Here is a 6,442-nt window from a genome sequence, read left to right as displayed (position 1 = left end):
TCTTCTCCTCACCGACAAAGTGGCTTTGCAGATAAGCCTCCAGTTTGCGCTGTTGCTCACCAATGTCGGGAAAGTCAATGAAGAAACGGGAGCACATGTAGCGCTCCAGGGCCTTAAATTCGTCTTCGTCTGTGGGCCTAAAGTCCCTCACCAGGAGGTTGCAGTATTTGAGCAAACCACCTCCGCGGATCTCCTCCGGCCGTTTGGTGGCAATGAGCTTGTTCCTGAGGTGGTCCAGAGCCACAGCAAAGTCGCCGTACACGCTCTCCCCGACCACAGTAGGGTGGAAGTGCCGAGACATGGGGTTTTCTGAGAAGTCGTAGTATGACAGAACAGAGTCCAATATGATCTGAAAGGAGTCCACGCTGAACTCAAACTGTCTCCGGATTGAGTCCACAAACTTAAGTTCCACATTGCGGCCGTTGTTGTTTGACAGCGAGATGAGGGACCAGCGGTCCTGCTCGGTGTACACTTTGACCAGCTTCTGGACATAGGCCTCTTTCAGCGTCATGGGAGTGATCTTCTCTTTGTTCACCCCCTCTGGCAGAAAGTCCAACAAAGTGCTCAGAACCACATCTTTGATGAGCTGGAACTCCTCTTCCCGAGGAAGGTCTACCCTGAAGATGACATCCAGGTCTTTGTAGCTCCAGCCAATGTCCTTTACCAGCACGTGGCTGGCGGTGGAGCCATTCAGACGTACATCTTTGACCATGATACCCCTCAGCTCCAGACGGTTCCTAACCATCTGAACAATATCCTTCAGCCGGACCTCCAGGGTGGGAAAGTTGCCACGTCCGTGAACCGGCACGGCCTCCGTCAGCACGTCGTTCAAGCGGCTCACTTGCTCCCAGGTAAGCACACTTTGTGACTCACTTTCGCTGCTGGATGAGGCTGAGGCCATGTTTGCCATCTATGCAGTTTCCTGGAATAAAATATAAGTGCAAAAACAATTTCACTGACTCAATAAATCTTCAAAAAAATCTCTTAAAACTATCTAGAGTAAATATTTAGTTCGATAATTAGCTTGAACTGAAATAAAACACTGTGTACTTAAAGAACATTATATACAATGTCCAACAGGTTCACCACTCTCTCATAACAGAAGAGCTAACAATGATTCACAGGCTTTCCAGAGGGCCAAACAAACTCTAAACAGAAACTGAAGCATTTATAGTGTGACACACTCAGCTGCTCCTCAATTAATTCAACATGATTCCCAATGAAAAACATAAACTAATCTCAAAAGAGCACTGATCAAATCACGCACACTAAAACTTAAAGACACGTCTAAACCAAATTACATTCATGGCTTAAATATCTTGTCAGAATATCATCATCAACATATCAATAGTATAGAATTTGTACAGGATTCCCATCATAATTTTAAAACAACCAGAGGAAGAATTTAAAAGGATACAACAAGATTAAAATAAAAGTAAAAATATATAAAGTAAAAAATAAAAAAAAAAGCTTTTTTTTTTACATTCCCATTGATGTCTTACTAGGACATTTTATCATATTGGTAATAAGTTTATTTATTGAAAATAAATGTGTTAGAAAATATCAGATTTTTATCTTTTTATGTTGGAATAATAAAGAAACATTACAGTCGGAATACTTTTGGATTGGTTCCAAATTATGATGGAATTACACATTAGACGAAGATAAAGATACATGGCGGTCTGCACGCGAACTCAACAATATAAACTTTATCATAACCACAACGTAAGTAAATAAAATCATACGTACAATGTTACAAACACAACGCACTTGTTTGGAAAAAAATCTAAACGAGTTTTTTTATTTATACATCATACTCCGAATAAAGGACAATCGTTAAAAACAGCGCACGTGAGAGATCAAAAGAGCCCCAAAAATGCGCGAGATCAGCGTTCAAACCAAATACATTTAATCCGAAACGCAAACTTTAAAGTGAGCCGTCCGACTGCATCCGAATCACACAGATCCAACGCGTTGGTATCAAGTTATAAATATGAATTATGTCCACCTACTGTTCTCAGCAAATCCACCTGAAGTGCTCAGCAACGTGGTCGGCACAAAGTAGTGAGTGTCAAATAGGGTTTCGCACCAACACCTCCATCCATCCGACCAGTCGTCAAACGCTAGAGCTTCAGTTCTAAAGAGCACACACATGCGCGCTCTCTTATAACTGCCTACAAAACAACCTGGTTCCACGCACCTCCACTGCGCACTATTTTTCTGAAGCCTTGCCATCAACACACACATCATCACACATAAACATATTTATTTTATTTAACAGATAAAATCATAAATAATCTGTCTGTATTTTACTTACCATTACTCCCATGTTAAGGTCCGCAATACAAAACATCTATGGGCTAAGGCTCTATATGGAATTCAAAAACATACGGCGTTCTATTCGTTGGTATCAATGCGCCAGGCGAAGCCTGTGATTGGCTGAAGAGGTTTTTGTGTTGCCAGGCAACCACAGGCACGTGTCGAATTTGACGTCCGGCTTTTGCAGAGAGCAAAGCAGGTTATAACTAACTGGAACACATTTGGTAACCTGAGGTTTGAGATTACCTCAAATATTCATTTTTTTCAGAAGGTGCATTAGGTAAGCTTGGCATCAGTTAAACATATTTAAAGCTCAGCCTCTTCTTGTTGTCAGAGTGGAAATTATACAGCAAATTAAACAATTTGCTATTGCTTGATGATGATGATCAAACATGTTAAAACAAAATATAGGCCTATATTTTTTTCATTTGATGATAAAATAAAAGGCAAAAAATGGAGGCTAGGAGGAAGAGATGTGTTGTAACTTGCATTTGTAACAAAAGCATCTGTGCATTTCTCCTAAAATTCTGCTGCATCTAGCTGACTTTCGTTTCTATATATAAAGTGTTAAAATATTCAAGAATGTAGTCAGGTAGGTAATACTGCAGAAATATTTACATATGCATAGTGATGATAAGTACTAACCCTCACAAGGTGACAGAACTGTTCATATCAGTACAGTAGTATCAGTAAAGTACCAGCAAAACAATTTATGATCCTTTGATATTGTGAGGACCTTTTCTAAAATCATTCTGAACATGGATTCACTATATTTGTGAGGACATTTTTCAAAATTTGGCCCTCAAAAACATACCCCCACACAAATGCTCTTTTGTAGGCGGTGTCCTTCATAACTGAGAAAAACAGACACTAATTAATGTTTGTTTTGGAAAAGCTGGATCTACGAGAAACTCAAATAATTATTACATACATTTACACTGAGTCTATAAAGAATGGGCCAAGCTGTGGTGAGTGTCAGTGAAATTGTAGATGGTGAGTTTGAGGGAGTAAGAATAAGCATGACTGGAGAAAACACAACATCAGCACATACAGCATATCGCTGATGCTGCCGAGTAAATCAACAGACCTAGTGCAGCCTCCAGAGGAAATATGAGGGAGGGATATTCCGGTCTGTAGGTTCCTTCTGAATCTTTTCTTAGCAATGATGTGGGTATAAATTACATGAGAAAGCGAAACAGGAAATGATTGCTCAGTTGCATGTGAGGAAACTCCAGTTTTGTGTGCTGGGTCTCTGAACCACAATGAATTTTGTGAATGGCAGAGAAAAGAGAAAGAGAGAATGAGACAGCAACAGCGAGAGAATTAGAAACTGGATCTGAGGGACTGTCCTAACAGTTTTGTGTCAATCTAACATGACGTCAATGGTGAGGACGTGCAGATAATTATATGAGATAAGAAACAATACACACAAGATGCTATTCCCCGAGCCACTGACATGTATGATGGGAGCCTCATTCCCACGCGGATTCATACACACACAGCAAAATGTTTGCCAACAACATCACACGGAGCTCTGAAGAAAGTCACACCTAAGACTAATTAATAGTTTAATACATTTTTTATAGCATCAATCAAATAAACAGCACCAAACATCACGGTTAATGCCTTTGAGAAACATCTTGCAATACATGAAGTCTTATGAGGCTAAGCAAGCATTTTCTTTCACAGATGGACTTGATAGAATAAATAAACTTCACAGAGAGCGCTGAATCGAGTAGAAATTAAGCATTAAGCAGTGTTGTTCAAAGGTGAATGCCATTTAGTTTGAGGAGTAGCAATGCCACCTGCTGCAGCTGGGCTCAGCGCCAAGTGGAAATGACTCACTGTCCATGCTACTGATGATTAACCGGTGGACATTAACACATTAAACACACTGAAGGAGGCGCGCACACGCACATACAGGCCATTAACATTAAACACTCCACTACGTTTACAGACATCCACGCAATTGTTTTTTTTCCCTGTCTATCAGTCCGATGACTCATGGTGACATTCATAATCTCTTTCCTGTGACATCAGCAACCCTCGGGGATCTATTGATTAAAATTCAGAGCTCCTGAAAAACAAAAACACGATGCAGAAGGTCTCATGCGTCCTCGGAAGAGAGGTCTGGTTAATACCAAAGGGATGGATGGAGCACTGGCTCTCAACTGCTGGACAAATTTATCTGTCAGCTGGTAGAAGCTACAGTAGCTAAAGGGAAAGTTCACTCGAAAATGAAAATATTGTCACCATTTACTCATGTCAATCCAAACCTGCCTTAATTTCTTTCTGCAGAACACAAAAGATATTTTGAAGAATGATGTAACTAAGCAGTTTTGGTGCACATTGACTTCCAATGCATAGAAGGGGGGGGACGACGACTATGACATTTCCATAGAAAAAAATAGTCATACAGGTTTGGAAGTACTTGAGAGTGAGCATATTATGACAGACCTGTCATTTTTGGGGGAAATTGATTCTATTAAATCAGGCCGATGGCTCAATGACATGACATTCATTTTTTGGCCAGAGTATTAATTTATTAAAAAATACATTAAAATGCAAGTAATAAATAAATGACACCTAAAAAGAAGAATGAAATTCTTGTAAAGAAAACAAGTAGTTTGGCATGAAGTCTGGAAAAGAAACACACACACACACATGCAAAACAGGAAATGATATCACAGCAAGAACCCCTGTAGACCATCATAACTGTGTCAAAGTTAATAAGTCTCTTAAATGATCAGAAAATTTGACATTATGACAATATTATTTCAGGTTGTAAAGACAGTATCATGTGGTGCAACTCCACAAAAACTTAATGATATTTATGAATTAATAATTCAACATTTAAATACTTTTGCAAATATTACATACTTTTACAAATTTTTATTAAATTTCATTAAATTGTACAAAATTTTGGTACTGTGTAACTGGTACTGGGTTGCCACTTGTCCAATTGAAATCTGAATGCTGAAGCAAAATCAGTTTAGAACTATTACACACTTTAAGACTCATCATGATTGTTAGAACTTTATACTAACAGTGCTGAAAAGGTCAGATCAGACAACAAATATCTTCTAAGGTAGCTTATCATGCAGGAATAATATTGGCATATGACAAATATGGCTGTGGCCATGTTGTAATTAGAATTTTCAAATGTGTTTAATACCACAGAAATACAACACGCCCATGGGAGAAATATTTGTAAAGATATTTGAAATATGCAACATAGCGTCCCGTTCAATTTGACAGCCTTACTCTAGCACATTATTTGTTTGAAGGAATAAGATCCTTTGTTTTCACGGTTCTGTTTTGCTAACCTGAAGAATACAAACAGCAACAAACTCGAGCAGGCAGACACAGGAGCATGTAAACTAACCAACAGGATGACGTACCAATGACAAAATGCAGTTTCAATGGCCCCTGTTATTCTATTTCTCTTGAAAATAGATAACTATTCTTTTTCAGCAAGGGGGTATGTAAAAAGTAAGAGTACTGGAAATGAAAGCAATTGGATGTAGTTTTGTGACTTTGGACATTTGGCAGTATTTCGTACCTGCTGTCCTGCTCACTAAACTTTCATCCCAGAACAGATGTTTGAAGGGAGTGTGGGAAAGCAACAGAAGCCATTTGCCCTATTAGAAGTCAGTGTATTATCAGAATGATTCTGAAAGTTATATTTCAAGTCAGAAAACTTACAACATACAGTTGCTTAAAATAACTGGTGCTCCATATGCTCTTCTGAAAGTCAAATCTCTCATGAACCAGTGGCACTGGAGCTCTCGGTACCCCCTCTCTCTGCGTGTGTAATCGGTTGGCTATCATTAGTAGAAGCTGCCAACTGACCTACCTGGTTCACGGTGACCTTGGAGCTTTTTTTGTTTTGTTTTCCGGTGCACACTTGCAACATGCCAGTTTCTCCAGCTTATCGCTCACTGCTTTCCACAGAGCAACAGTTGACTCTGTAGCCTAAGTTGACCCTAAACTAGACATGATGAAACCCATTCTGTAGATAAGATTCAACATTTGTTCTTGCTTCCGCTGAAGCACAAGTTACTCTTTGGATCGTTCTCAAATCATGCTGGAGAACATGATCATCAGGTTTTGCACTTGTGGA

The sequence above is a fragment of the Sinocyclocheilus rhinocerous genome, unplaced genomic scaffold (assembly GCF_001515625.1).
Source record: "Sinocyclocheilus rhinocerous isolate Xijiao unplaced genomic scaffold, SAMN03320098_v1.1 scaffold2583, whole genome shotgun sequence".
Taxonomy (NCBI): domain Eukaryota; kingdom Metazoa; phylum Chordata; class Actinopteri; order Cypriniformes; family Cyprinidae; genus Sinocyclocheilus; species Sinocyclocheilus rhinocerous.
This window is presented reverse-complemented; position numbering follows the sequence as displayed.